Source organism: Malania oleifera, chromosome 4 (genome assembly GCF_029873635.1).
Source record: "Malania oleifera isolate guangnan ecotype guangnan chromosome 4, ASM2987363v1, whole genome shotgun sequence".
NCBI classification, from domain to species: domain Eukaryota; kingdom Viridiplantae; phylum Streptophyta; class Magnoliopsida; order Santalales; family Ximeniaceae; genus Malania; species Malania oleifera.
In genome coordinates, this window is record NC_080420.1 from 52,293,991 (window position 1) to 52,305,339 (window position 11,349).

The window sequence follows — 11,349 nt, forward strand, 5'->3', positions numbered from 1 at the left end:
TAAACCAGATATTAGCAAAATATCACAACGTAGGGTCTTTCTATGCACTCCCAAATGCACCGATAAATATAATATGTGGAAATTTAAAACATGCGCATCATTCACACCATAACATGCACGTGCGGTAAATATAAAGTGCGAAAATATAAACAGACACACGATATGTTAACGGGGTTCGGCCAACTGTGCCTACGTCCCCGCCTCTAGCTCGCAAGGCCGAGGATTCCACTATAGGCCCACTTAACGGGTGGAGCGGCGCCGATTACAACGAGTTCAATTAAAAAGGTTGACCTCAACCAAAATGCCTTACTAGGATGGCGCACCTAACTTTCCTAACTGGGTCCAAGCCAGTCCGGGACTATTTACCAAGGCTAGTCTCCCTCTTCAGGTCCGTGCCTAGAATACAACCAATGTGGTATAAAATTTTTTGTACAAGGAAATACTTCTTACTCTAAGCAGATATGTACTACAATATGCGCAAGTAATAATCAATCCACAGCAAACATGTAAGAACTAGAAGTTCAGTGGTGTATATATGCAATCTACACTCAATATAATGATTAAACTTAGTCAAGCAGAAGAGTGTTCAAGCAAGCTAATCTTTGAAAGCAATATATATGAAATCTCAATATCAGATTAGTGTTTCAAAGATGCTAGCAATATTATTCAAACAAACTCAAAAATATTTTCTCAAATTGTATCAAGCACAATAGTTGTTTAAAAACAAACTTTGTAAAATATTTTGCACACAAAAATAATTACTTAAGGAATCTTGCAATGACAATGCAAAGATCCTCAAGCTAAAGAATTTTCCCAGTACAATATTTATCAAGTTAAATCCGTGGGAAGAACCCTACCTAAAATATCAATAAAAATCAAACAATATAAATATCAATGAGAGTATAAGGCTATTTAGAATGAAGTACTAATATTTTTAACACTCTCTGTAGACTTGGATGATCAAAGAGAATGAAAAAGAGGAGTATTTGGGATAGTATTTGGCAAAATAGGCTTTATAAATATGAGAGAATTTTTCATTAATGATCTTACTAATCTCCTGCTAATTTGTACAAAAGAGCCCCTATATATAGAAGTTAGGCAAATTATGACCCTTTAGGACATGTAGGGTATTATTAGGATTGTTTAAAATCATTTTAGCATAATTAACCCCATTTTATTATTTTAACCATGATAAAAATATTGGGACAACTCGAGAGCCTCAGTCAACCGAAGCAAGGTTCGGTTGACCGAATTGTGCACGTTCGGTTAACCAGGCATAAATTGAACTAGAAGTTCGGTCGACCGAAAATGGCGTCCCCAAGGCAAATTTTCTTTTCTTTGCGATTCGATCGACTGGGAACTTTTGAACTGAGTACTTTGGTCGACCAGACAATTGAATTCCCACACTTGGGAACTCGGTTGACCAGGGCGTTGGCATACAATTTGGGCTCAGTCGACCGTACGAGAGTTCGGTCAATCGGGTGAGAATGAACTGGCCACGTTCGGTCAACTAGCCAGTGATCAAACTGCTGACCCGGCACCAGTTCGGTCGACCGGGAGGATTTGTACTTGAACAGTACGGTCGACCGAACATGCAACTTAAGTGCATTTCGGTTCTTTTCACTTATACGATCACCATTTCCATATAACCATATATATATGTGCACGTATAAGTGTCCTAGGGTCATTCTAGGCCTTCTTTAGGGTACCAAAAAAATTTGGCGTCTGTCAACCAGAGTGTTCCCTAAGGTCCATCTATGGTCTTTATTTTTGTGTAGGGACCTAGAGGCGTTCTAAGGTCTTTGAGCATTGTAGTTCCTACATGCATGATATGCATTAAATATTACATACCTTTTTCCTATTTACTATTATAGCCCTGAATTAAAATTAATATTACAACAATGAATATTCAACTAGGGTCTTCATTTTCCTCCGATTCTTCGAGTATCATCTTCATTTTCCTCCGGATCTCCAAGTGTCATCACATCATATTGTCAAGATAAACTTGCACATCAACTCAGCAGACATTAAATACCTAAGTATTTGTCATTATCAAAATCGGGACATGACCCATAGGGTTAACACTCCTCAAGCGTCCGAACTGTTGAAAAGTCAACAATTGACCAAGCTCTTGGGCAACCGAACCTGTTTTAAACATATCTTCCTCGGGCGCCCAAACCCTCTAAAAGGGACCCCTCACCAACTCGAGATGCTGAGGAAAATAGTTCAAAACAGGCCCGGGTGACCAAACCTCTGAGTTCGGGCTACCGACCCACTAACCGAGCACTCGAAACTTCGAATGACTGCTACTGACTTTGGTTCAGGCTACCAAGCTAATATTTGGGCTGTCGAAATGTTTTGAAACATTTTTTAAAATGAGTTTGTTCGGGCGACCGAACCTCGGTTCAACCACCCGAGCCTTCTTGAGTTAAATTTATTTTACCCGAGGTAAATAAAGGTTAAAATGGGTTAATTACTCTTAAGTGTTTTTAGACTTTTCTAAGAATACCCAAAAGGTCCCAAACGGTTATATTTTTTACCTTGTCTATAAATATAGGTTCATTTGTGAAGATTAAGGTGAGAGAAGCCAAAATCATTAGAAAAAAATCCTCTCTATCTCCAAATCTCATTTTCCCCAAAATACTCTCAAATATTCATTCCCTTGATACATCTTGATATTGTGTTTGTTTATTGATTGTTCTTGTGTTTATTAGATAGTGCTAATACTCCAATTTGTTTAGTTGATTATTTGATTTTATTTTGGGGAGTTTAGTAAAGTTTATCCCATAGATTTGAATATAGTAAATCTTGTGTTGGGATAAACTCATAGGCTTGTGGATTCTTGCATTATCATTGCAAGATTCCTATAGCTTGATTTTGTTGTGCAAAATATTTTCTACAAGCTATAACATTTTCAAACTACTCTTGCGCTCATTTTATTAAATGAATTCTTTTAAGTTAGTTTGATTATCTGATTGGCATCTTTGAAACCTTGATCTGTTGTTTAGAACACTCTTGAACATTATAGTGATCACAACTTGTTAAGTGTTGCTTGCACAAAGATACACATATACACCACTAAGCTTATAGTTCTTACATGTTTGGTGTGGACTGATCATTACATGTGCGTATTGTAGTACATACCTGCTTAGTTGAGAAGCACATTTCCGTGTACATAAATTTCATATCATTTCTTGTATTCTAGGCATGGGCCTGAAGAGGGAGGCTAGCCCTGTGGAATAGTCTTGGACTGGCTTAGATCCAGTTAGAAAAGCTAAATGCGCCATCTTGGTAAGGCGTGTTGGTTGAGGTCAGCCCCGTTAATTGACCTGGTTTTATACGGTGCCGCTCCACCCGTTAAGTGAACATTAGTGGAATCCTCGTGCTTTCGAGCTTGAGGCGAGGACGTACGCACAGTTGGTTGAACCGCGATAATATATCACATGTGCACTATTTATATTACCGCAATTTATATTTCACCACGTGTATGTTATTGTTGGCCTTACAAGGCTTAACATCATATTTTGATGCTAACAAACAAGTGGAACTTAACATATTTGGTTAAGTGATGACATTTCAGGACTCAACCTTGAGAAAGTAAGATCAAGTGTTCACAAGGATCAATTGAAGTTTATATTCCCAAAGAACATGATCATATGAAGCTTAAAGAATACTTAAAGTCATGGCTGCAAGCTAGAAATCAAAACCAAATCAAGTGAAAACTTCGCCGAGTACTTAAGCATCAAAAGACTAAAGTTTGAAGATAATGAGAGCATAGATATTAAAGAGAACTTGATGAAAAGCTCGAAGTATCTTAAAGCTTGAAGACAAGAAGAAGACCAAAGCATGAAGACTTAAGTGTTTAAGAATGACAAATGGCTTAGAAGTCTTTACGTAAAAGCTTCTTTAACATTTAAATATCTTTCGAAATATTGTTGAAGCTCTTTAGGGGAAATACATGAACTTAGAGATCCATTTTAAAACCCCGAAAAATATTTTATGAAAGACCAAAACAAGAGAGCAAAATTAAATTTGAAAACCAAAAATGAAAAATAAAAAAAAAGGACTGGTCAGCCGATTGACCAGAAATACTTTGGGTTTACTCAGCCAACTGATAGAAAATCTACAGCAAAATTAACTGTCTAACCGACTGAATTAGTGAACTGAAAATACCCAGCTGATTGACCCATTTTGAACTATGTCACGCCAGCTAATTCACAGTTTCCCAATTTTAATTCTAGCATACAAAGGGGTGTCAGCCGGCTGTCTAGCTGAATGACCCTGTGGAAATACACTACCTAGTCGCCTGATTAACTGACTGACTCCACGGGTTTTGATTTTTTAAACTCCAATGGGAAAATTTCAAAAATTGGTTTTTCAATTATAAACGTTATAAAAACTTGAAGGAAAGTCCGAGTAAACATGGGGAACAAGGAAACTAATTCTAAAAAGCCTATAAATACTACTTTAATCCTAAGAAATTGATATACAAGCAATCACACAGCATACTTGCATCAAATCTTTCAATCTCTCTCAAAGTTTCATATTGCTCATACTCTTACTAGAGGGAAATCATCTAAATTGCTGCTGAAACACCAACCTAAGGTTCTCATACTGAGTTTTCTCAAATCACAAAGGAACCCTTGGTGAATTCTACACTCGAGCTTCAATTCTATTTCTTAGTTTTATTTAAATAGTTAAAGTACCTAGAGCTAAAATTGTACTAATCTACTCTGTTTTGAGAGTGTTTGAGAGTGTTATGGTGCGCAGAGATTACTTCATATCTTTTGTAGTTCTTGGACAATTCGAGGTGTTCGGATCGTTGGCTAAGCGAGGGAATAACGCTTAGAGAGGCGGGCTCTAGCCTACTGAAGGAGTGTGTAAATGGTGTTGTTCCGCCCGGCAAAGGCATTGGTTTTAGTGAATCCTTTGAGTGTTTGCCAAAGGCGAGGATGTAGGCTGGGTATAAGTCGAACCTCGTAAAAACCGTGGTCTCACTCTCTCTTTTCCTTACTCTTTATTTTCAGCACATATAAATTGTGTGGTTGATTTAATTTTTTTTTATCATATATATACTACGTATATTTGGAAATTAAGTAAACATAAAGTCTAATTTAGATTTGGGTTGCGGAAACCAAAAGGGAGTATGTTGGTTAAACCATACTTTGCAGAAACTATAAGGGAGTATGTTAATTGGTTAAATATCCAAAGATAAATTAACTAAGAGTTTATTTGAATTCTAAATTTTGGGAAAAGTGTGAATTCTAAATTTTGAGAAAACTAATTCATTATCAAAAGGATTGTGTTAGAATTGGTGTATTCCCAAGAGGGGGGGTGAATTGGAATTTTAAAATTTATCACCTAGGTTGAACTGGATAAATAGCAATATATACACAACCTAGGGTATGCCTATTCAATTTCCAAATGCGTAGATAAATATAATGTGAAAATTAAGTCATACGCATCATTCACCCATAACATACATGTGCTGTAATTATAAAGTGCAGAAATAAAAATGAACACACGATATGTTATCGGGGTTCGGCCAACCGTGCCTACGTCCCTGCCTCAAGCTCGCAAGCTAGAGGATTCCACTAATAGCTCACTTAAGGGTGGAGCGGCACCATTTACAACCAGGTCAAATTAACACAGGGTTGACCTCAACCTTAACCAGGTCAAATTAACACAGGGCTGACCTCAACCTTAACCAGGTCAATTAGCAGGGCTGACCTCAACCTACACGCCTTAACAGGACGACGCACCTAGCTTTCCTAACCGGGTCTAAGCCAATCCGGGACTATTCCAAGGCTAGTCTCCCTCTTCAGGCCCGTGCCTTTAAATACAACCAAAGTGTATTACAATGAAATGGTACAGTGATTGTGCTTTCAAGTAAAGCAGATATGTACCCAAATTCGCGCAATAATATACACCACAAATATGAATTAATTTGTAAGTTCAGTGTGGTCTAAGATGTCAACTCTCAAATAGATTTACTATCGTTGTAATGAGTGCGTGAGAGTGCAAACCTAAATGATCTTTGTATCACAGGATATTCAATCTAAGTGCTCAAACAAAGATATCATCCAGACTTCATATATTTCAATCAACAAGTTTTCTCAATACACATATGTATATGAAGCTCTAGCAACATATAAGTTTGGTTTGCAAAAGGATATTCAATCTTTGTATTCAGCAAAAGATATATGAGTTAACGAGTATTGCAACAAAGATTTTATCACACTATCAAATATCTCATCAAATATTTTCAAGATTAATAACACAGTAGATATTTGAAAATGTTTTGCAACCAAAATACAAATACTATCTTCTTAAGATGTTGCAATGGAGGTGCAAATCTTAGAATATCTATCAAAGTTTTCTTAGGATGGACTTATTAATAAAGTCCCCTAAGAATACTCAAGGTTTAGCTCTCAAGGATAATAAAACAATCAAATATGAATGGGAGAGCAAACCTACTTAGACTAGCACTCAATCAACTTACAAAGGGTTTAATTTGTATGAGAAGGTTAGTATGAGTGTAGGAGGCTTAAGAATGAGTATTATAGGGTTTTGGATTTTCAAAGAATTTTCCCTAATCAAAGTGGCTAATCACCTTGATCTTTGCAAATGAAGGCATATATATATATAGGCATGGGAGAAAATATGACCGTTGGGGACCTATAGGGTATTATTAGAAAAGTTTAATGGAGTTTAATGCATTTTAAACCTGTTTAGAAAAATATTAACCACGGTAAAAATGGGAACAACCTGAGAGGTCCGGTCGACCAAAAGTGGTTCGGTTGACCAGGACTCAAGTAGCTCGGTCGACCGGGAGCATTTTGAACTGAGTGGTCGGTCGACCGGGAAAAGGGCGATTTTCAAAAATACCGCGGTTCGGTCGACCGGCCCCTTTTTGAACTGCATGGCTCGGTCAACCAGACCGTTGGGAATTTTCCCGAGACCTTTCGGTCGACCAAGTTGTTGAAGAACAAAAATGGTCGGTCGACCGGGAGGTCAAACTGTTGACCCCCAAGAGGTTCGGTCGACCGAGGTCAAATGACCTATAAGTGCTCGGTCGACCGGGCCTGGGTCAAACTGTTGACCCGGACCGGTTTCGGTCGACCGGGACAAAATGAACTGAGTTGGCCGGTCGACCGAAAGTACACCAAGTGTGCATTTCGGTCCGTTCTTGCAACATTCAAACCCTATTCAAGTGCCTATTACATACAAGTGCAAAAGTGAGTGTCCTAAGGTCACTTGGGTCCAATTTTGGAAACACCGGAAAACTCCGGTATCGATCGACCGATGGTTCACCCTAAGGTTTTTCTATGGTTCGGTTTAAGCTTACAAAGTAAATCATTCATGTGATGTGTGTGAGCTTATTACAAACCGAAAAACCCTAATTACTATTACAGACAATTTCACTGGAAAATATTATAATTAAGAGTTTATGAAATTGTCTTCAAGCCTTTCTTGCTTTGTGCACATCTTGATCTTATCATTCTTGATTTCTGCACAAAAACTCAACTACTCATTAGATACAATGAGTATTTGTCATAATCAAAACCGGGCGTGACCAATAAGGTCAACAGATTGCATTAACCATAGGACTTGAATCAAACTTTCATGTTTACAGGGCTGCAAACAAACAAAAGCTAAAATCTTGTATCTTATATCTTGGTTTGGATATTGTATTTGATTGGATAATTGGTTTGGTTGAATGTTTGGTTACTTGATTGTCTAAGTAATTGTGTTGTTGATTGTTTATTGTATAAAAGGAACTAAGTTCTTGTGTGATTAATAAATCAAACAAACAAGTCAAGAATTGGTTGAAATAAATAAAAGAAGTCAAGGAGTCTTAAAAGGAATTAAGAGAAAATTTTTAAATCCAATTCCCCCCCCCTCCCCCCCTTCTCTTGGGATTACACCTTAGTTTTCAATTGGTATCAGAGCGGAGTTGTAAAAAATCCTAACAAGAAGTCATAGAAAGATCTAATGGCACACATAGGATTAGATGCCTTCGGAGAGGGACAATCCTCAACCCGGCCACCCATCTTTTGTGGTTTGAACTATACTTTTTGGAAACAGCGTATAAGAATATATCTTCAAACTATGAATTGGAAAGCTTGGGAGTTTGTCATGGATGGTGACCTAATTCAATATAATAGTAGATGGAAAACAAATTCCTAAGGAGAAAAAGGATATGGCACACTTAGATCATAAGATGTTGCAAGTTAATTCTAGTGCTATGAATGTTTTATATTGTGCCCTAGATATGAATGGATTTAATAGAGTAATGGCTTGCAAATCGGCCAAGAAAATATGGGACAAGCTAGAAGTTACTTACGAAGGCACTATAGATGTTGGGGATAATAGGATTGATATGCTTACAAGCGAATATAAAACTTTTAGGATGAACATGGATGAATCCATAACTAATATGTACACTAGATTCACTCACATAATAAATTCCCTAAATGCCTCAGGAAAAACCTACACTACTTATGAGATGATAAGGAAAATTCTTAGAGGGCTACCACCTATATTGGAACCAAAAGCCACTGTCATAACGGAAGGAAGAAATTTGAAGAACACCTCCTTAGATGAGCTAATAGGTTCTCTACTCACATATGAAATGTCAATGAATGAAAAAAAGTGGAAAAACCAAAATCCAAGAATTTATAGCCTTCAAAGCCTCAAAAGAGAACTCTTGTAGTGAAGAAGAGATGGATGAAGATGAAGTAGCCTTCATATCTAAAAAGCTAACAAGGATACTAAGAAGGTGAAACAAATTCAAAAGAAGATACCAAAACTCTGAATCAAAAGAAGAAGAAATTAGCAAAAAGAAATCTAAAAATAAAACTCCTATATGTTATAATTGCAACAAAATTAGACATATAAAACTGGAATGTCCACTATTTAAGAAAGAGTCTAAGAAGAAAAATAAAAAGGTCATGAAAGCCACAACTTGGGATAGTACAAGTAGTTCGGAATGTGAATCAAGTGATCAAGAGGTTGCTTATACTTGCTTTATGACTTGGGACGATAAGGAAAGCTCCTCATCCAAATCCTTAAATAATTCTTGTAGTAATTCATCAAATGAATCCAATGATGAGTATATGGCATCTTATGATGAATTACAAAATAATTTATTCAAAGTACATAAAATGCTAATCAAAGTAACTAAACAAAACACATTATTGAAAAGCAAAAATGATAGAATGATAAAAGAGCTAGAATCAATTAAGATGCTGAAAATGATAAAGATTCAAAACTCAAGAAAATAGAAAATAAGTATGAAGCTGCAATAAAAGAATTAGAAGCTAAAAATATTGCTGATAAAGAAAAAGACTTGAAAATCAATAAATTAGAAAGCAAGAATGAAAAATTGATAGAATATCTTCGATCCCTATCCTCCATAGAATATGAGAAAGACATACATTTATGAATTAGAGGATAAATCAAAAAATTAGTTCAAAAATTAGAGAAATCTCAATAAAAAAAGGTTGATGACACGAAAGATATTGAGATAAATGATCTCAAAAATCAAATTAAAGATAGAGAAAGATCATTTACAACTTCACAAAAGGAAAGGAAAACTTTGACAAAATGATAGGCTCACAAAAGATGACCTTAAACAAAGAAGACATTGCATTTAATGGGGTTGAAAATAAAAAGAAAAAGAATCTTTACATGGGTTATTTTTCAAAAGCATCCAAAGATTAAGCTAGCACATCTTCGAATACCTACACTAACACCATATACTATAAATGTAAGAAAAAAGGACATATAAAGTTTGAATGTCCATTTAAAAGAAAGGGTGTGAAGACTAAACAAGTTTGGAGAAATAAAGAAACATCCCTTGTTAAACCATCCAGACCCAAGAAAATAGGGGTACCAAAAATTAAATACTAAATTCTTCAACTTCAATAGATATTAAATTTATGGAACATCATGCAAATATATTGAATAAATTGAAATAAAGAATAAGGATAAAATTATTCAAGCTTATCTTATTGAAACTCATGAAAATTGTTGGCCTCAAATCAATGAATGAATCATACAAGGCATAAAATAGAAAGCATTAGGATACATGAAGTTTGAATGTTTAAATGAAATCAAAAGAAAAGAAAATCTAAAGCAAATAGAGTTTATTGATAAAGAAGAAAGCTTGGCAGAAGAATTGTCAGCCGACTGACCATATAATCAACTAACTGACTGAACAAAACCTTTAAAGAGAAAGTATAAGTCAGCCAACTGGACAGAAGCTCAGCCGACTGACTGATGGAAAAACTGTTAAACAAGTTTGAAATAAAATACTTAAGCAACATAAGAACAATCCAAGCAAAAGTATAGTACAAAGCACATGATATGATTTACTCCATGCTTATATGAATACAATATGATACATGTGTACATCTTAAATTTGGTATCTTGAAATTTCTAAAGACAATGAAAATATTGATAATTTATGGCTCACTATATTGTGAAAATTTAAGCATAAAAGCATGATTTAGAAACATGAATTTTGATATGAATTCTTGGCCATATATGCTTATGATGGATCACATGGATAAATGGATAAAGTTGAATAATAGAGTATTCATGAGCTATGCATAATGTGACATTAACATTCGTATCTATAAAGTGTATTAGTATACATGAATATATAAATTGGTATTTGAGCATGACAAGTATAATTATATCCATGAGTAAATTATGAAATTGATATGATATTGGTATTTGATATCCATGAGCATATACATCAAATGTTTGAAACATGGACGATAAATTTAGAAAACATAATTGGTATCAAATCTGAATGTATTAAATTCAGGAAGAGTATTATGACTCATAACTTGTATTTTGTTTCTCCCTAATTTTTTTTGGTATCATGATTTTTTTATTTTTTTTTGGTATCATAAGTTTTCAATTGGTTTCATAAATTTTCAATTTGAGTTTGGTATTAAAAATTTAAAAGTTCAATTGGAATTAGAATTAATGAAAATCTAAATTGGTATCATATACTTGATATGCATTATTGATATTCATATGCTCAAAAATACGATTTATTTTGTTTATATCCTACTTTTTTTTATTGATGTCAAAAGGAGGAAAAGTTTTGAGTAAAAATTGAAAATTGAGTTTGGTATTGAAATATTTTGAAATTTTGAAACATGAATTATATTTCAAAAGGGAGAGAAGTATTCAACAAATGGGAGAAGTACATGACATTGAATGACCTTGAAATTGGTATTGATATGCATGATATTGAATGATCTTAAAATTTGTGTTGATAGTTATCTTGATTTTACAAATATATTGAAGATGATGCTTATTGAAAGGGGG